At 44.3% G+C, this 21,602-nt stretch overlaps 1 protein-coding gene across 2 annotated transcripts in view; it reads right to left on the bottom strand.

The window, feature by feature from the left end:
• Window positions 1–21,602, bottom strand: part of LOC115093945 (RNA-binding protein 44-like) — a 219,062-nt gene that overhangs the window by 69,140 nt on the left and 128,320 nt on the right. The gene's annotated exons all lie outside the window — the stretch shown is intronic.

Below are 21,602 nucleotides of genomic sequence, written 5' to 3'. Positions count from 1 at the left end.
CAGGCGCCCCAGCAACTGGGATAGTGGTCTTTTTTGTGACTGCCGAGACCGCGGTGTCCACCTTTGGAATCTTCAGTAAATCCAAAACATCAGACTATAACGGGTACAGTTTCACCATAGCTCTGCCCACCTTCAAGCCAGAATGCGGAGTATCTCACTCCCGGGTCACTAGTTTGCGAACCTTCTTAGGCAGAGGAAAAGATGTTGTGGGACCCCTAATGCCGTCGAGGACTGGATATAGCGGGCAAAATCCTGACAGGAATATCCAATTCCCCGGACACCTGGCTTCTACTGAGGGATGGCCCAAGAAGGAGCCTAACACCTCAGGAAGCGACCATAAACCAAAAAGTTAAATTCAAACTAACTAAATAAAAAATATAACTAAAGACTGCAGGTGTGCATCTGTACCACCCGCTGGAGTCAGAGAAATACTGGGTGACTGCAGTTGGCACTCTCGTTATGTAGTAGTGCCCAAAGTTCTAATTGTTCTCTGACTCCACCTGCTGGTAGGGATACACAACCCACTTTTCTGGACTGATCTGGGTATGTTCAGGAACTCTTATTTATCATCTGAACAGGCTTACTTCTATCAAACAGAAACAACTGCCTAAGTTTGAGCAGTTGTGGCATCCCTAAACGACATGGCACCAAAAAGATGCAATTGCGGGAATATGATCCAGGTGTGATAGCCTTAAGCTATCGCTCCCATGTGCAACTTTCTCTGCACTTCCCAGTTCTCTGTTAACCTGCTTTTTGTAACTTCTTCTCTTCCTGCTTTGTTTTTTTACCCCTGTTACATGTAAACAGGCATGATATCTCCGATGATGGTCAGTCAAGAAAAAACACAAATAAATAAAATAAAATAAATAAAATATACTTAATATTATTATATTTTATTGTATTTGATTACATTGTATTAATGCTACTCAAGTGACTGGAGTTACAATCACTGCTTTGTTATACAGTCTTTACTCTTTTGTATACATTTTATGATTGTCGAATAAACAAATTACAAAAAAAAAAAACCCCGTAAAATATGGATGGGAGGCCGATTCTAAGCAATGACGACTGGTGAACGTACTGAATGTCACATTGCAGCCTTCTGAATTTCTTATAAGGATGTAAACCTTAAACTGATAATCAACACTGCCATGACCCTTACAGCCTAGGCCCTGATGCCCTTCTAATTTCAGACTTGCCAAGATATAACAATGAGAAATGTAAGATATTGTCCACTGTTTTGAGGCCCAGCCTGTTGAAACTAAAATTTGAGTACAGTCTCTGAATTCTTTGCCTTCTATCTGCAGTGGGCTAGTCTTACAAGCATTTTCTCCCTCACGTGCCAAGGGAGATGAAAGGAAGACTGATTTTTGTGGATGTCCGCCTCCACTGTAGGCAAAAACCTGACTGATATAATTTAGTGGTGGATAAATAAATAATGCCAGGAGCTCACTCTGTGGTTAGAAGTAAACCATCACAAAAAAAACACAACCTTCCTGGCCAGGCAAATGAACTCAGAAGAGTCTGGAGATTCATAGGGAGCTTTCATTTGCTGGTTATAATCACCTTGATAGCCCATGACTCTAGGTAGGCTGCAAAGGAAGCAAGCCCCCATAAATCTGACAACTTAAGACTGGACAAATATCATATTCCCTTCAACATGGTGATAAACATAACTGTGTGCAGGTAAACACTAACAATTAGTTATGAAATGCTTGGGTAGAGAAAGCTGGTGGCAGATTAAGCTGCTGTGAGAGTTTGGCTACCATGATTATTACGCTACAACAAATGTGGCCTTAGAGGGCTAGGCTTTAGACCATAAAACAGTAACATTATCATAATATTGGGAGGCTAATAGTATTAAATTCTTATTAATAAATTCATAACATCTAATGCCCTTTATTTTAGCATTTTAGGGATCTGAAACTCAGTTTAAGCATTTCCTCTTTCCTCTAAAGAAAACAAATTAACACATGTAATAGCCATCAGTGTGATGGGGGCTATACATTATGCACTGAGTGCCACATGTACAATTATCTTCTTACTGGGGAGAGGTAATTGTGGTCAACCTGTGCAACGAGTTCCTAGCTCTTGGAGACTAAAATAGTCTCTGGAGATTAGAGTCTTAGACTTGGAGGAGATGAGGCACACAGGGGTAACAAAAATCTTCAGCCTCCAGTCTGGAAAGCCCTGTGCAGCTTTGGAGGAGCAAGGTTTCCAGGAAGGAGACCATCAATTTAGAAAAGGCATGAAGCAACCTTGTTGGTGGGACTTGATTTCCAGGTAATATGTTTTCTTCTTGTACAGAGGATCTCTCTCCAAAGGTACATCCCCAGGAGGCTGGGGATAAAACAGCCATAGCTACTGGTGATTTAACCATTAAGACTGTATAATAACTTGTTTGTCTAGTGAAAGTAGAGGTCTTCATGCATTACCTAGATAGGATGTTAAAGAGTGCTGGGGAAGAGCTGGCTATTGTGATACATGTGTGTATCAATGAGAAAGGAAGGTGTAGGAGGGAGGTTCTGGAATCCAAATTTAGGATTTTGGGAGGATTAAGTCCAGCACCTACAATGTAGCATACTCATGAATGCTGTCATTTCCACATGCATGATGCAAGAGGAATGCTGAGCTCCCAACTGCTAAAAATTAGTACACTGAAAATAGAAATAAAAAGAATGCGTTTAGGTGTCGCTGTCTACAAACGTCAAAAGTCTAAAAAAAAAGATTGAAGAGTTAGACTGTATTGCACTGAAAGAAAGTAAAGAAATAATAGACATCTCAAAAGCCCTGGTGAAAAGAGGATAATCACTGGGAAACTGCGATAACAGACTACAAAATATATAGCAGGGGTAGGCCACTCCAGTCCTTGAATATAGCAAGCCAAGCAAAGTTTTCAAAATATCCAAAATGCAGAATGAGATGCACTTGTACACACTGCCTGAACAGCATGCAAATGCATCTCATGTGTATTTATTATGACTATCCTGAAAACTCAACTAGATTGTGACACTTATGGACTGGAGTTGCCTAACTCTGATATATAAAAATGGTGGTGGGGAGACACTATGGGGCCGATACAATAAATATGCGCAGAAAGCGGGCACTGAACAGTCAGCACCTGCTTTCTTAATGAGTCCCAGGCGCCCCGCAATATTTAAATTAGTGGGTTGCGTTAGTAAGGAGGTGCTAGGTTGCTTGGGTGCCCCTAGTGCCTCCTTGCTAACGAGAACCCCATCGGCGATCCAGACTTTTCTAGGACAACGCAGGAAAAGAGAAGGAGTTTCCTTGCATTAAGATCAGAAGTTGAAATGAAGGGAGGAAAAATGACATTAAGATTTCCATGTAAATGCGAAGTTGGGGCAAAATCAGAAATATTTCTTTTTTGAATTATCAGTTGTGAAATTTTCTAGATTCCAAACCCCAAGAGTCTGTAAATTTGGATAAAGAGGTAAAGTAGAATTTAAACCAGTTGTATAAACCCTCCTTTTTCAGTTGTTGTACAAAGGGGAATTTGTCCTCTTTTGTTTATCTTTGCTATAACCGCTTTGTTTCATACTCCTTCCTGGAATATTATTACACTTTGGGGCGGATTTTAAATGCCCTGCGCGCCGGCGCCTATTTTGCATAGGCCGCTGGCGCGTGCAGAGGCCCGGGACGCGCGTAAGTCCCGGGGTTTTTTTTAAAAGGGGCGGGAGGGGGCGTGGCAGAATGGCCCAGCGTTTCGGGGGCGTGATGCAGCGTTTTGGGGGCGGCAACGTGGGTGTGGTTTCGGCCCAGGGGCGTTCCGGGGGCGTGGCCGTGGCCTCCGGACCAGCCCCCGGGACTAGAACACGGAGCGGGGCAGCCGGCTGGCGCGCGCAGATTTTCGTCTGCTTTTCGCAGGCGTAAATCGTGGAATAAAGGTAAGGGGGGGTTTAGATAGGGCTGGGGGGGTGGGTTAGGGAGGGGAAGGGAAGGTGGGGGGAGGGCGAAGGAAAGTTCCCTCCAAGGGCGCTTCGAAATCGGAGCGGCCTCTGAGGGAACAGGCAGCGTGCGCTGGGCTCGGCGCGCGCAGGTTGCACAAATGTGCACCCCTTGTGCGCGCCAACCCCGGATTTTATAAGATACGCGCGTATCTTATAAAATCCAGCGTACTTTTGTTTGCGCCTGGTGCGTGAACAAAAGTACGCGATCGCGCAATTTTTTAAAATCTACCCTTTAGTAATATTAGATAGAAATAATTATAGATACGTAATTTCTATGAGTAAATATTGCAACTATCTTGTAATCTTTACTAAATTACCCCATGTAATTTTGAAAATGCATAAATAAAAAATTTTTAAAAAAAAGGTTTTGGGGGGGGGGGGCAAGAGAATACAATCTGACAGGGCCTTAATATCATGGTTTGGGGAGGGAGAGGATTAGTCACCTTCTATACTTTTATTTAGCTAATGACAGCGGTACTTAGCTGAATATCTTTTAAAGATATCCGATTAAGTAGCACCTTATCCGGCCACTCAAAGCCGGGTAATTTTAGACCTGCTTAGAAGGATATAGCAGATATTCAGCTAGGTTAGCTGAATAACGCAACCCCTCCCTGGAAAGCCCCCAAAACATCTTTTATCAGGCTAAATTGTATCCTGATAAGTACTTATTCAGCTCTAATTTAGATGGATAAGCGGCTGAATATGCCACATTTTCCATTTAGACGGATAACTTTTTGTGTTAATCATTTAAATGGCTTTTGAATATTGACCTCAAAGTTTTCATTCTGTACAATTTTTTTTTTTTTTTTTAAGAGAAGCACTGAAAAGTGCTGTTGTGGTCTGTAAAGAGGCAGGAGCCTCAGAATATTTCTTGGCTCACTGGTTGTGTAGTTGCAGCGTCTATATCTTGGGTGTAGGCTGCCCTTGCTGACACACAATAAAAGATCAGGCTTCTCACAAGTAGCTTAAGTGTGTCTCCCTTACCTCTACTCATGTTCTTGGTTGGACACCAAGACAATTTGCTCCTTTAGGGGTAAGCCTTCTGTCCAAATATGTTCCCTCCAGAAGCTACAGCACCCCTTCTGGATTGGATGAGTTGACTCAAAGGGGCTTCTCTAGATTAAGCTCTCGGAGCCCTCCTCTGGCTGAGTTTGAGCCAATCCTATCCTGCTTCCTTTATCTCTACAAATCTTGTAGAGTCTTGACACTAGAGATTCTCTATGGTTCCCCCAAAGGGTCTCTCGAAACTATTCCAGGGCCTCTTATTGAAGGTTTTACTCTAGTTTCACATCATAAGAAATCAGGCAGGATTCACTTTTTTCCACAACATTCTCTTCTCTGGCTCCACCCCCTTAGAATCTCCTCTCCCCATAGTCTGCTGACACTGTGATCAGGGATACACACCAATTCAAACCTTCTTGGAAAATGCCTGCTTTAGAACCAGCTGATTAATGCAGCTCTCAACCTTCATAAGGACTCTAGCATAGCAGCAGCTCTAGCCAATGGGAGATTTAACCCTTCCAGTTTACAGTCTTGGTTATTAGGTGCTCCTACTCTCAGGCGTCAGGCTATTAACGATAAAGCTGCCAGCCTTTGTATCACTTCTTAATCTTCACAAGTCCAAACATAGATTTTAGTGATGAGGGTCTATTATTTCTTTACTATGGAACGTCACAAACAGTATTCTATTGCAAAAAAAAAAAATTCAGTCTCAATCTTTAGGAAGCAATCCATTTTTCATTCTAATCACAGTTCACATGCTTGGATTCAAATACAGTAGTTGTAACTTTTCCCCCAATCCAGGCTACTGATCCTCAGTTCATATATTCTTAAGCAAAACAGCACAACTACTTGGCCAGCTGTATCTCCTAGGCAATCTCTTTAATTAAGATAAGAATCCCTTGTTTTCTTCAGACAGCTATCATAAGAACATAAGAAATTTCCATACTGGGTCAGATTAAGGGTCCATCAAGCCCAGCATCCTATTTCCAACAGTGGCCAATCCAGGCTACAAGTACCTGGAAAGTACACAAAAACTAAGTATATCCCATGCTACGGATGCTACTAATAGCAGTGGCTATTTTCTAAGTCAACTTGATTAATAGCAGGTAATGGACTTCTCCTCCAAGAACTTATCCAAATCTTTTTTAAACCCAGCTACACTAACTGCACTAATCACATCCCCTGGCAACAAATTCCAGAGTTTAATTATGTGTTGAGTGAAAAAGAATTTTCTCCGATTAGTTTTAAATATGCTACATACCAACTTCAGGGAGTTCCCCCTAGTCCTTCTATTATCCAAAAGAGTAAATAACTGATTCACATTTACCTGTTCTAGACCTCTCATGATTTTAAACATCTCTATCATATCCCCCCCTCAGCCATCTCTACTCCAAGCTGAACAGCCCTATCTTCTTTAGTCTTTCCTCATAGGGGAGCTGTTCCAATCCCTTTATCATTTTGGTCGCCCTTCTCTGTACCTTCTCCATCGTAACTATATCTTTTTTGAGATGTGGCGACCAGATCTGTACACAGTATTCAAGGTGCAGTCTCACCATGGAGCGATACAAAGGAATTATGACATTTTCCGTTTTATTCACCATTTCCTTCCTAATAATTCCTAAAATTCTGTTTGCTTTTTTGACTGTCGCAGCACACTGAGCTGATGATTTCAATGTATTATCCACTATCACGCTTAATATAGAACCTAACATTGTGTAACTACAGCATGAGTTATTTTTCCCTATATGCATCACCTTGCACTTATCCACATTAAATTTCATCTGCCATTTGGATGCCTAATTTTCCAGTCTCACAAGGTCTTCCTGTAATTTATCACAATCTGCTTGTGATTTAACTACTCTGAATAATTTTGTATCATCTGCAATTCTGATTACCTCACTAGTCGTATTCCTTTCCTGATCATTTATAAATATATTGAAAAGCATGGGTCCCAGTACAGATTCCTGCGGCACTCCACTGCCACCCCCCTCCACTGAGAAAATTGTCCATTTAATCCTACTCTCTGTTTCCTGTCTTTTAAACCAGTTTGTAATCCACAAAAGGACATCACCATCTATCCCATGACTTTTTACTTTTCTTAGAAGCCTCTCATAAGAAACTTTGTCAAATGCCTTCTGAAAATCCAAATACACTACATCTACTAGTTCACTTTTATCTACATGTTTATTAACCTCTTCAAAAAAGTGAAGCAGATTTGTGAGGCAAGACTTGCCTTGGGTAAAGCCATGCTGACTTTGTTCCTTTAAAACCATGTCTTTCTGTATGTTCTGTGATTTTGATCTTTAGAACACTGTCCACTATTTTTCCTGGCACTGAAGTCAGGCTAACTGGTCTGTAGTTTCCCGGATCGCACCTGGAGCCCTTTTTAAATATTGGGGTTACATTAGCCACCCTCCAGTCTTCAGGTACAATGGATGATTTTAATGATAGGTTACAAATTTTAACTAATAGATCTGAAATTTTCATTTTTCAGTTCCTTCAGAACCCTGGGGTGTATACCATCTGGTCCAGGTGATTTACTACTCTTCAGTCTGTCAATCAGGCTTACCACATCTTCTAGGTTCACCATGATTCGGTTCAGTCCACCTGAATCATAACCCATGAAAAACCTCTCCCCAACACTCTCTTCAGTAAACATCGAAGCAAAGAAATTGTTTAATCTTTCCGCAATGGCTTTATCTTCTCTAAGTGCCCCTTTAACCCCTCGATCATCCTAAAACAGGTTCCACATCCACAGCTTTCCTTCACTTGGGGAAATTCTGTGTGCCCCAATTACTTGACTTGTCACCAACTGAACATAAGATATGCCATACTGGGTCAGAGCAAAGGTCCATGAAGCCCACTATCCTATGTCAAATAGTGGCCAACCAAGTCACAAGTATCTGGCAAGTATCCAAACATTAAATGAAAATCTGTCTAAGGAGGATTTTCACCTCTGCCTGCGGCCAAGAAGAGGTGCTGTCATTCCCTGCTGCTCAGTTAAACAGGGACAACAGTGACCCTCCAGAGAAGAATACAGCAGTATTTCTTTGAGTGAGTTTTGTTCTGGTTGTTTTGGAATTCTTTTGCTACCATTTCTTGCCTACTCACAAAGAAGAGATTTTTGGATACTTCTTGAGACTTTACCACCAGAAGTGCAAATGTTTGCTTAACATCAGAGAGAAAGAAAGATAGGGAGAGCCAAGCCCCATGAGGAGCTTACATTCTGAATCTGGAGGGTTGGATTTTTCCAGTGCTTTGCACAGGGCCAATGCAAGAGTCTGTAGCACCCTAGGCAGACCAATGTAACACTGCCCAACCCATCCTGAGTTGAAAGTGCCCCTCTTCAGTAGTAGATATATATGGAGTCATGTTCTCCCTCATATGATTTTCTCTCTCTCTTGACTGACTCATGGAGGTAGGCTGTAAGCACAGCAGCGCTGCCTCCTGTGAGCCTAACCCCTGCTGTGCTGTTTTCCACATGCTTCTGGGTATGATGCCCTTCCTCTTCTGGCAGGCTTCAAGGAGCCATTATTGCCATGATCCTGTCTGCAATAGCATTCAGAGCAACAGTTTGGCCTAGATTCTGCAAGGTGAAGGGGGAATTGTGCATAGTGCAGAAATCCCCCAGGACAACCCATAGATTGGTATTAGCTCTAGAAAGGTGAAGGCTTTTGGTAGAGAAGACATGCAGAACACAGAGCAGGAGGCGGCAAGCAGCGATCAGTCCTCGAGAGAAACAGGATGGAATACTCTGAGGATGAGGTAGAACCAGAGAACAAAAACATTAAACTAAGTTGATTTTTTTTGCTATGCTTTTTAAAGAACCCTGAAAGCTGTCACTGCTAGCTTGAGAGAGGAATGTCTTTAATTAATCAGCCAAATTGTGAACTGACTGCTCTGAGAAACAGAAAGGAGGGCATGGTACAATAGCAATATAAATATGTGTGAAGTTAATAAGCAGTGCTGCTCAGTTACATTCTCTTCCAGGGTATACATATTTAGCCTCTCCTTCAGCCTCTCCTCGTAGGTCTTCTGAAACAGACCCCACCACCATTTTGGTCGTCTTCCTCTGGATCGTTTTCATCCTGTCTCTATCTCTTTTGAGATATTGTCTCCAGAACTGAACACAGTACTCCAAGTAAGGCCTCATAATGGACCTGTACAAGGGAAGTAGTACCTCTCTCCATCTCTCCCTTTTATTCGCCAGTAGTCAAAATGGTGCAGCAATGAAAGCCCTCACCCCATCCTCTCTCCCCAACTTCCTAATCCCCAAAAGAGCCATAAGCCTAGCCAAGCGAACATGGCTGTACAGATGCAAGAGCATGAGGAGAAGATGGATGTGAGACTGAAGGAATGACAGAGAAGGTCATCTGGTGACTATAAGAGGGGCTTGGGTGGATTGAGAGAGGGGAATGACTGGGGACATAGAAGGAGATGGAGGGTGAGATTTGCTGAGGGATATATAGGGACCTTTATTTTCATTTTTTATATTATTTTTCCTGGGAATTTATTGGTGCTTACTACAAGACTAAAAATGGGAGAAATAAGTGGAAAACACAACTCCATTTTTCTGGGTAAATATACATTTTGTTCTTGAAATATCAAACATTAAAATTTCTCAGGAAAAATAAAATAACTAAAAATGAAGGTCCCTAGGGATATAACAGAGAAGCAGGAGTCAAAAGACAGCATAGCAGCTGGAGGTGGCGGATTGAAAGGAAAGTGCAAATATTAATAACTTTAAAAACTGATGTACATTTATGCTATTACATATACTTGTAATTCATTTATTGCTTTTTATTAATTTTTTTTTTTTTTTTACATTATCAGATGAACCCCCTCACCCCCCATTAATTTGTTTTGGTTATTTGTGTTCATCTGGACTTTCAAATGCTAAAACTGGTGTCATATTAGAATATTTATTCATTTAATTTGTTTTGTTATACCACGTTCCAAGTGAAGATCCCAAACAGTTTACAAAAGTAATGTTCATTGTTGGGTCATTACATATTTTGGTATAACACACTTTGGTATAGTGCATACTTAGTTTAAGATACATTTCGGTTTACATCTGATTAGACAAAATACATAATTTGTTAAGATATATACATAGCAGCACAGAAGTTAAAAGCAAATGTTGCTTACCTGTAACAGGTGTTCTCACAGGACAGCAGGATGTTAGTCTGCACATATGGGTGACATCATCAGGATGGAACCCAATCACGGAAAACTTCTGTTAAAGTTTCCAGAACTTTGACTGACCCCTACTGGGCATGCCCAGCATGGCACTAACCCTGCAGCCAGCAGGGGTCCCCTTCAGTCTTATTAAAGCTACACCCAGTGCCGAAAATAAAATAAAACGTTACGAACCCAACACCGCGGGGCGGCGGGCGCGTTTCGTGAGGACCTAACATCCCTGCTGTCCTGTGAGAAGTACCTGTTACAGGTAAGCAACATTTGCTTTCTCATAGGACAAGCAGGATGGTAGTCCTCACATATGGGTGAGTACCGAGCTGAGGATGTCCCGGACATGCACCAAATGTCGCCCAAAGGCGTGCAACAGGCACAACAACTGGGGGTGGAATTTGGTAGAGGGCATCCTGAACCCCACCAGGCAGGTGGAAGGGTGTTGGTAAGTCACGTTGTAAAGAGGTTAAGAAGGACAGTCTGGCCGAAGATGGAATCTTGTCTTCTGGCTCTGTCCAAGCAATAGTGGGCTGCAAGAATGTGGAGAGAACTCCAGGTGGCAGCCCTGCAAATGTCAGGAAGCAGCACCGATCGTAGGTGTGCTACTGAAGTCGCCATGGCCCTTACAGAGGTGCTTTAACCACGGTCTTGAAATGGAATGCCTGCTTGCTGATAGCAGAAGGATATGCAGTCCGCCAACCAGGAGGAGAGAGTCTGCTTACCCACAGGCTTCCCCAATTTGTTTAGGGTGGAAAGAGACAACAATTGAGTGCTTTCCCTGTGGGCAGCTGTACGGTCCTAGGTAGAATGCTACAACCTGTTTACAGTCAAGGGTATGCAGAGCCTGTTCTCCTTGATTGGCATGGGGCCTGGGAAAAAAGGTAGGCAGTATGATGGATTGATTGAGATGAAAATCCGAAACTACATTAGGTAATAATTTAGGGTGAGTGTGGAGTACCGCCCGGTCCTGCAGAAGTTTAGTGTAAGGTGGATAGGTAACTAGGGCCTGTTATTCACTAACTCTGCGAGCTGAAGTGATAGCCAAAAGGAAAATCACTTTCCATGTGAGATATCGAAGTTCACAAGAGTGAAGAGGCTCGAATGGTGGTTTCATGAGCCGACCCAAAACCAGGTTAAGGTCCCAAGAAGGGGCCGGAGGACGTAGTGGAGGCTTGATGTGGAGCAAGCCCTTCAAAAAACGTGTTACCAGGGGTTGTACTGATAAGGGGACATCCCCGAAACTTTTATGGAAGGCGGCTACCACACTGACATGCATTCTAATAGAAGAAGTCTTAAGACCTGTCTCTGAGAGATGCCAGAGATAGTCCAGAAACTTCGGGATTGGACAGGAAAAGGGTCAAGGGACTGAGAAGAGCACCATGACGTGAACAGTTTCCCTTTGTAAGAGTAAGCTTTTCTTGTGGAAGGTTTCCGTAAAGCAATTAAGACACGGGAAACTAGTTCAGAGAGGTTAAGTGGCTGAAGGATTAACCTCTCAACATCCATGCCGTCAGGGACAATGCTTGAAGATTGGGATGGCGTAGGCACCCGTCGTTTTGAGTGATCAGAAGCGGGTCCTTTCCCAAGGGAATGTGCCTGCGGATGGAGAGATCCTGAAGTACTGGAAACCACACTTGGCGTGGCCAGTGAGGTGCTATCAGGATCATGGTTCCCTTGTCCTGACGTAACTTCACGAGAGTCTTCGAGAGAAGAGGAAGTGGAGGGAATGCGTAGAGCAGACCGGTTGCCCATGAGAGGGAGAATGCGTCTCTTGGTTGAGAGTGTTTGCTGCGAATGAGAGAGCAGTAGTTCTCTACTTTGCGGTTTTGAGGAGACGCAAAGAGGTCTATCCGAGGATATCCCCATTATTGGAAGATGGAGTTCGCTACAGAGGGGTTGGGAGACCACTCGTGGGTTGAAAGATGCGACTCAGCTTGTCTGCCAACACATTGTCCACTCCCGGCAAGTAGGTGGCCCTAAGGTACATCGAATGGGAGAGAGGTTCCGCCCAAATCTGTGCAGCTTCCTGACACAGAAAAAAGGAGCCCGTGCCTCCCTGTTTGTTGATGTACCACATGGCCACCTGGTTGTCCTGAATCAGGATGACTTGATTTGAGAGGCGGTCCTGAAAAGCCCTGAGAGCATATCTGATTGCTCGAAGTTCCAGGAAATTTATTTGGTGTTTGACTTCCTCTGGAGACCACGGTCCTTGTGTTTGCAGATTGGCCAGATGGGCTCCCCAGCCGAGGTTGGAAGCATCGGTTGTGAGCGTGACTTGAGGGCCTGGAGTCTGGAAGTGCAAACCCTGGAGGAGATTTTCTGAATGTTCCACCAGGCGAGGGACAGACTGAGTGAGTCGGTGACGTGGACAAAGGTCGAGAGGGGCTGAGTGCTTTGAGTCCATTGAGACCTTAGAGTCCACTGCATGACTCTCATGGCCAAGCGGACCATTGGTGTGACATGGACTGAGGACACCATGTGTCCCAGAAGGATGAGAAATTGGCATGCGGTCGCAGAGTGCTGAGACTGCAGCTGGTGAGGAAGAGACACGAGAGTTAGTGCTCGTTGTCGAGGCAGGAAAGCCTTTGCCTGCAAGTTGTCCAAGTCTGCCCCAATGAATGACAAGGTTTGAGATGGGACCAAGTAGGATTTGTCGTAGTTGATGAGAAATCCTAAAGTAATTAAGGTGTGTAAGGTTAGATTGAGGGACGGCAGAGCAGCTTGCTGAGTGGAAGCCCTGACTAACCAGTCGTCCAGATAGGGGTATACGTGAACACCTTGAGTCCTGAGGAAGGCTGCAACGACTACGAGGCATTTTGTGATGACTCATGGCGCAGACGCTAGGCGAATGGAAGCACTCGGTATTGATAGTGCTTGGGGCCTACTAGAAACCTTAGGTATTTGCGATGAGATGGAGTTATCGCAATATGCGTGTATGCGTCCTGGAGATCCATAGAGCAGAGCCAGTCTCCTCTTTGTAGAAGAGGAAGAAGCGAGCCTAAGGTGACCATCTTGAACTTCTCGTGCAGGAGGTACCTGTTGAGGGCCCGTAGGTCCAGAATAGGACAAACGCCTCCCGATTTTTTGGGGATTAGAAAGTACCGGGAATAGAACCCTAGGCCGTGCTGACAGTATGGTACGGGTTCTATTGTGTTGGACTGGAGAAGGAGGGAGACCTCTTGATCCAGAAGAATGGAGTGATCGGACGTTCTCCTCATCGGCAGAGGTGGGGAGTCCGGAGGCACGGAGAGAAAGTTCAGATGGTAACCCTGAGCAATTATTGCCAATACCCATTGGTCTGAGGTAATTGAGTGCCATATGTTGTGGAAGTGGCACAATCGACCTCCCACTGGTATGTGTGGCAGTGGAATCTGGCCTCTGCTCTCTAGGTGGAAGTCAAAAACCTGAAGCAGGCCCTGGTTGAGGAGCTGCTTGTGGTTTTTGTTTACGTGCTTGACGAGACTGTGCTTTTTTAAAAGGTCTCGTGGCACGGGATCTAGTTTGTGGCGGACAGGACTTCTTCGGGCGGAAGAAGGACTTTTTAGAGTCCTTCCTAAAGGGCTGTTTAGAAGAATAGTCGGACGGCATCAGAGAGAGCTGTCTTAGGGTCTCATGATGGTCCTTTAGTTCTCAATCACAACTTTTCACCCACAAACCACTGTATTCCAGTGTACCTTAATGTGTATCCACAAAATTAAGACAATAGTGCCACCGGTCAATGTTAACTAATAACAGAATTTTTTGCCAAGTACATATGTGGGCCCCTCACTCTAAGGGTCTGTATGGTACCACAGACTCCCATGCGGTATGGGGTCACCTTACTTTAATTATAACATCATTTTTTAAGGTTTTTCTTTTATATTAAAACTTGTTCTTACTTCTCAATCTCAGTCAATTATTCCTTATCGCTTTAACCACAATATTCAAAGATACAGGAGGAACGATAATACTCATCTGTTCCAATCTTGGTTAATCTCCCGACACGCACGTGTTTCGAACAAGAAGTCCTGCTTCAGGGGGTTTCCTTCGGTATCTATTTCTCACAACATCTTCCCATATTAAATGATGCAATTTTCATCCTCTCGTCTTCATGGCTTGTATATTCTTCATTGATTCCGCATCAGCCTCTTTGAGCCGCGTCTGCTCTTGAAATGGCGTCCCGCAGACAGTGATCCTTTTGTACCCTGTAACCGGAAATTACATCACCAAGGGCTTCAGTCCCCTTTCACGTCCGGATTATCTCTTTTTGCACAGTATTGCCGCATATTCATCACTTAAAACCTAATTTGTTCAGGTTTATTCAGACAGAATACCAAAACTCCACTAGCTTCCTCAATGATCTTGTTTCATGTCACCTCAGGCAACTCTCCAGTACTTCAGCCTCCTTCATGCTGTTAATCATAGTCACATTATTCTCAAAGTTCTCTATAACGTCCTCATCGATAGCTTCAACTTTATGCATAATCCACATACAAGTGTTCTCATTGGTCAAATCAGCGTCAACTTTATACTAAAGACCACCATCATGTTGATCTCCTGGAATCTCCTATCTCATCATCACTTCTTTCTTTCACCAAGCTATAACACGGGTTGTCCATCATATCACAGCTGGTCATTTCATCACGCTCAAAAGAGTAAGAGCTCTTTATTCCCATATCAGCATGTAGTCAAGATAGAGTCCTTGTACAGCATACGAGCTCTTTTTTCAGAAGAGCAAAGCCGGATCCTTGTACAGCATATCGGAAAAACTACAGCATCTCAAGGCTTCAAAATTTTTCCATTCCATGTCCTCAGCATATTTACAAAACTAGATATATATCCTCAGCATATTTATAAGACAAGATCTACAATGGCCAATCAGCAATTAATGAGGGAATACCAGTTGATCTTCTCATTAAGTCCACCTGGATCCACTGTATTTAACCAGTAGATCCAGAATTGTTCGCGCATATTTAAGCGCTCTTGAATGTCTCCCCCCCCGTAGACCCCATTGCACTTGTTCTAAGACTAGCCATTTCAAATCTACAAAGTTATGATGTAATGCCACGCAGTGTTGTACCATTGGAGCTGTTATTTTTTCAGTCTTTATGCAGCTTCTGTGCTCAATTAGTCTTGTTCTGATCTTTCGTTTGGTCCGACCAATATATAGCAGGTTGCATGGGCACTGGATAGCATAGATAACCCTCTCTGACTCACAATTTGTGAAACCATTTAAACGTAAGACTTTGTCAGAATTAGGCACTTGCCACTGACTCCCTGTCACTGCCAGGACACACATGTCACAGTGACCACACACACCTGGTGGCCACCCGATACCTGGGGCACTGTTGTAGATGCAAATGTAGATTTCACCACCATCTCTCTGATATTTTGGCCCCTAAAAAAAGCGAACTTTGGTCCAGTTTGAAATGTAAAGTCAATACATGCCAATGAGTCTTGATAATGTTAATCAGTGTGTCAGCCTGTTTTGAGTATTGGAGGGTACATGTGGTATTTTGTGAAAACGGGTTGTTACCATTTACAGTACCGGCGGAACTTCCCCCCGATGTCAGCGTGATCCCGCGTGCGGCAGGGTCACTCCTACGACGCCAGCAGCTCGATTTCGCTCCTCAGGGGGCCGGCATCCTCCGAGGACGTCAGGAAATCATCCCTGACGCCGGATGCGAGGTCTCGCGCGAATCGCGCCTTGAACACACCCCCTGACGACAGACACCGACCGGCTTCAGTTTGCGCGGGAAGACTTGGCTTTTAAGGAGAGCTTCTTCCTGGGCTCTTCGCTTCAGCCACAGTGCGTTTGGGAGTGTTTTTTGTTGCTTACCGTGCCTGTTGCTTCAGCTTCTTGACCTGGACTGCCTACCTGGATTTCTCTACCTGCTGCCTGCCTACTGGATTTGTTTGCCTCGGTTCCTGTGCCTGCTGCCTGCCCTGACCTGGACTTCTCTACCTGCTGCCTGCCTACTGGATTTGTTTGCCTTGGTTCCTGTGCCTGCTGCCTGCCCTGATCTGGACTGCCTACCTGGATTTCTCTACCTGCTGCCTGCCTACTGGATTTGTTTGCCTTGGTTCCTGGGCCTGCTGCCTGCCCTGACCTGGACTGCCTATCTGGATTACTCTACAGGTTACACACCCACGGGATTTCCTCTCCTTGGTTCCAGAGTGAACGATCTTCAGTTCCTGTGTCTCTCTGACTCAAGGTAAGCGGTCTTCGACCCAGGTTCCACTTTACCAGAGTAACACAGGTGTTGTTGATATTGTAATAACAATGTCCTGTTGGCATGTAGGGCCCTCTTATATGCTTTTTTAATTACAGCTTTCAGATATCCTCTGTGGGCAAATCTTGCTGTCAAATCTGACGCTTGTATCCGGAACTCTTCTGTTGATGAGCAGATTCGCCGCAGTCTCAAGAACTGAGAGATCGGAAAGCTGTTCTTTAAGCCAAGGGGATGAACACTAGAGTATTTTAAATAGTTTTTCCGGTCCGTCTTCTTCCTATACAAGGTTGTTTTGATCGAATGCCTGTCTCGTTGTATGAGAATATCCAAAAAAGCGATGGACTGACGGTCAACATGTGCTGTGAATTGTAAATTCTCACTAGCTGTATTCAGCCAAGTCAGAAAGAGCTGTAAATTCTCTTCAGATGACACCCAAATAAAAAATATGTCATCTATGTATCTCTTATACAGTTTCATGTATTGAAACCAATGAGAAGTATATAGTATTTGTACTTCGAAATCAACCATGTACAAATTGGCGATGTCAGGTGGCCACTGTGGCCCCCATCGCCACCCCCCCTTTCACACTTGGAGGTATAATGTATCATCGAACTTGAAGAAGTTCCTAAATAGAACTAATTCTAGAAGATTAGTAAAAAAACTTGACGGAACCGGATGGGGACGGGACTGAAAGATTTTTTTCTCACTAAATCAAAAGCCTCCTGTTGGGGAATATTGGTGTACAATGCAGTGACAAATCAAGGGTAACCAACCAATATTCGTTCAGGTATTCTGTTGCTTCATCAAGGATCCGCAACATGTGCGATGTATCTTGTAAAAAAGACGCCGACTCTTTTACATAAGGTTTCAAAAAGAAATCTAAAAATGTTGACAAAGATTCCAGTATTGAACCTTTACTGGACACGATAGGACGTCCGGGGGGAGTCCTTATATCTTTGTGTATCTTCGGGAGAGTATATAATACCGGAGTCACCGGTTGTTGTATCTTCAAAGCCCGGGCTTCTCTAGATGTGATATATCCATCTTGTAACCCTTTCTCCACCAACCCATCAATAGTGAGCTCTAGTTCTACTGTTGGATCTATAGTTAGGATTTGGTAATAATCACTTTGATTTAATTGACGGTGGATTTCTAATAAATAATCTTTTGTGTCTTGAATCACAATTGCCCCACCTTTGTCTGCCGGTTTTACTACTACCTGCGGATTGTCTGCCAATTGTTTTATGGCACAGTATTGGTTATATGACCAATCTGAAGCTGTTGTGGACCAATTGTATAAATGTGGCGATGGCAGAATCTATAGGTCCCGGGGGCATCCAGGTAGAGCGGGGAGCAATGATGGAGTTATCCCTTACTTCCATGTTACGATCTTTAAAAAACAGCTTTAATTGTAATCTCTTAAAAAGCGATGTAAATCAATCCTGGTTTTAAAACAGATTATATTTGCAAAAAGGGATATAGGATATCCCTTTTCTAACGCATTCAAAGTGATATCAGATAATTATAATTTGGAAATATTTATTATTCCTAGGCCCTCATGCTTTTCTGTCTCCCTCAGAAATTCTATTGGCTGCGATGTTGTGCGCGTGTTGTCGGTCCTTGCCAATTTGAGGTTTTCGCCCCTCTGCGTCCTCTGTAAGGTCTTGGATGGTAAGTCTTTTTGTTTGTCCCTAAAAAAGATGGTCCCGATGGTGCAGCATTTGAGTTCTTTCTTTCTTCTTCACTCCCACTATGACTCGAATCGTCTGACGAGTCCTGAAAAGTGACATGCGGGCGTCTTTTCATTTCTTGCTTGTTTCTCCAAAAATAGATGTTATCATTTTTGTAGTCTGTTTCATCCCTGCGGAATTTCTGTATTTTAAACTGCTTCAGTTGATTTTTAAATTGTGCTATATCCTGTTCCAATTTTGCAGTGGACGCTTCCACTGTTTCTATGTCCACTGTGGTGGAAAGTTGTGTACGTATTTCTTCCACCTCTTTGTTACATTCATTTACTGAAACTGCAATGCGCTCTACTATCAAGACCATTAGGTCTAGTGAGCATTTATTCAGAATTGCTATCCACCGGGACACAAACTCCTCATCTTCTTGAAACATCAAGGGGCCTTTTTGCATCCTAAGGCCCCTTGGAATCATATATTGTTTAATATATTCTACTATCGTAGCCTGATGTAATTCTGCCCGGTTACGGGGTACAAAAGGATCACTGTCTGCGGGACGCCATTTCAAGAGCAGACGCGGCTCAAAGAGGCTGACGTGGAATCAATGAAGAATATACAAGCCATGAAGACGAGAGAGGATGAAAATTGCATCATTTAATATGGGAAGATGTTGAGAGAAATAGATACCAAAGGAAACCCCCTGAAGCAGGACTTCTCGTTCGAAACACGTGCGTGTCGGGATATTAACCAAGATTGGAACAGATGAGTATTATCGTTCCTCCTGTATCTTTGAATATTGTGGTTAAAGCGATAAGGAATAATTGACTGAGATTGAGAAGTAAGAACAAGTTTTAATATAAAAGAAAAAACCTTAAAAAATGTTATAATTAAAGTAAGGTGACCCCATACCGCATGGGAGTCTGTGGTACCATACAGACCCTTAGAGTGAGGGGCCCACATATGTACTTGGCAAAAAATTCTGTTATTAGTTAACATTGACCGGTGGCACTATTGTCTTAATTTTGTGGTCCTTTAGTTCTGCCACCGTTCGTTGAATCTGTTCGCCAAACAGATTATCTCCGACACAAGGCAGGTTGGACAACCTGTCTTGTACTTCAGGGCAAAGGTCAGAAGACTTGAGCCAGGCCAACCTTCTTGCCGAAATAGCAGCTGCAGATACTTTAGTAGAGGTATCAAAGATGTCATAAGATGTTCTGATCTCATGCTTGCCTGCCTCAAAACCCTTGTTTACTAGGGTTTGGAGCTGTTCTTGAAATAGTGAAGGCAGGGAGTCTGACAAGTCTTGTATTTGCTTGAAAATGCCCCTGTTATATTGGGTGATATAGAGCTGCTAGGCGGCAATTTGGGAGATGAGCATTGACCCTTGGAAGGCTCGGCGACCAATGGTATCTAGGAACTTCTGTTCCTTGCCAGGGGGAACAGAAGAGTGAGGCTTTGACCTCTTCGCTCTCTTCTGTGCAGACTCCACCAAGACAGAGTGGTGATCCAGTTGGGATTTCTGAAAACCTGGAGCTGACTGCACCAAATAGGTGGTGTCAGCTTTCCTGTGGACTGGAGCAATGGAGCCAGGATGTTCCCAGTTCTTCTTCAGGAGATCCAGAAGGACCTGATGGATGGGAATAGAGGTGATTACTTTAGGAGCAACTCCATCATCTGGTGCCTATCATCCTTTTCAGTCTGCAATTGGAAGGGAACCAATTCAGACATTTCCTTCACAAAGTTTATAAAATTTATGAGAGGTCCTCTGGAGGAGAACGCTTCCTACTTTCAGTGGGTGAAGGTGGTGAAGGTAAATCATCGGTGTCTGTCGAGGAATCATCAGCCCAGGTATCATAAGGATCAGCACCTGTCCCTCTAGGAACTAGAGGGGGACAGGGTGGTTGTATAACTGAAGGTCCCCGGTCTAGGCTCCGAAGGAATCGGAGGAATTATCGGAAGCACTGATGACGGTATCGAAGGCACCGGCACAGGCATTGAGGGCATCGATGGATGGCTCGGTGGCGCTGACGGACGTGTCGGCACCGATGGTTGGATCGGTGGCGAGGGACATATTGGCATCGATGGCTGAGGTAGAACTCCCAATGGAGGGATGCGGAACGGTGTTTCTCCTCCAGATGACACTGTATGTGGGGAGGGCACCGGAGCCATCGGAGACCCGGGATCCATCGGTGGAAAAGCGACCATGAGCGCTTCCATTCTGGAGAGCAGCGGTGCCAGCGCTGCCGGAATCAGGTCAATGATCGGTTCCGCAATCGTTACCTGTGCCGGAGGAACCTGAAGTCGTTGCATTGCCTTGTCGATGGCCTCCTGAACCATCTGGTCTAGTTCTTCTCGGAGACCTGGAGCAAGCAGCCCTGGCTCCGGAACAGAAGAGGGAGGCAGAGGCATAGCCGGATGGACCACCATTAGAGGCAGAGTCGCGGCTCCAGATCCCCTGTCGGGTGAGGATTGCCTCGGTGACCCGGTCGCAGAAACGGTCGGTGCCTTTTCTGGACGGGGTTTCTTCGACAGCGGCTCGGACGATGGCGAGGTCGATGATTTCGCTCCCTCGATGGTCCGAGACTTACGGTGTTGATGGCGATGTTTGTCACTGACATCCCCTCGGTCCTGAGGGGGAGTAGAGGGTGTCGATGGCCGAGAAGTCGTCGATGCCGGGCAGTCACCGGCCGGTGGTCGATGCTGGTGCGAAGTTGACGGTGCTGGCTCTGACGACGTTGATGCAATGGACGGAGTCAGGATTTGAGTACGGAAGAGAAGTTCCATCTTCTCCATTCTGGCCTTGCGACCTTTTGGTGTCATTAGGGCACATTTGGTGCAGGTCAAGACATCGTGCTCGCGTCCTAGACACATAACACAGACTTTATGGGGGTCTGTGATAGACATGGTGCGGGTACAGTCCGGGCACCATTGGAACCCCAACACCATGGAAAAAATTGAGCCGCGGTACGGTCGACAGCCAGTAGCCCGTAAGGGCCAAACTTGACGGTAATCGACGGAAAATGGGTAAAAACTTACTGGAGTACCGTGGTCTGAAAAAAGTTAGAGGAGGGGCCTCTGTGGGGCAAATTAATTTTTAGTAATTCCATGAGGAAAATTCCTGTCAGGAATCTCTTCAGAGCTCCTTTACCGCGAGGCTACAGCTGCGCGGAAAAAAGAATGAAGGAGGACCCCTGCTGGCTGCAGGGTTTGTGCCATGCTGGGCATGCCCAGTAGGGGCCAGTCAAAGTTCTGGAAACTTTGACAGAAGTTTTCCGTGATTGGGCTCCATCCTGATGATGTCACCCATATGTGAGAACTACCATCCTGCTTGTCCTGTGAGAAAATATAAAACCAAATAAATAAAATATTGACTAAAAGTCTGCAAAGCCCCAATGTAAAGCAAAATTCCACTTTACAGTTGGAATAAATGAAAGGATAAAGCAAAATCTTCAGTTAAAAAACTGAACCAGAAGCTATAGAAATAAGTTTTAAATTTTAAAAATTAAACAGGAGCCTGGAGCAAGAAATACTTATTAGCTGGAAATGGA

The sequence above is a fragment of the Rhinatrema bivittatum genome, chromosome 6 (assembly GCF_901001135.1).
Source record: "Rhinatrema bivittatum chromosome 6, aRhiBiv1.1, whole genome shotgun sequence".
NCBI lineage: Eukaryota > Metazoa > Chordata > Amphibia > Gymnophiona > Rhinatrematidae > Rhinatrema > Rhinatrema bivittatum.
The sequence above is the reverse complement of the archived record's forward strand: the minus strand, read 5'-3'. Positions and strand labels throughout refer to the sequence as shown.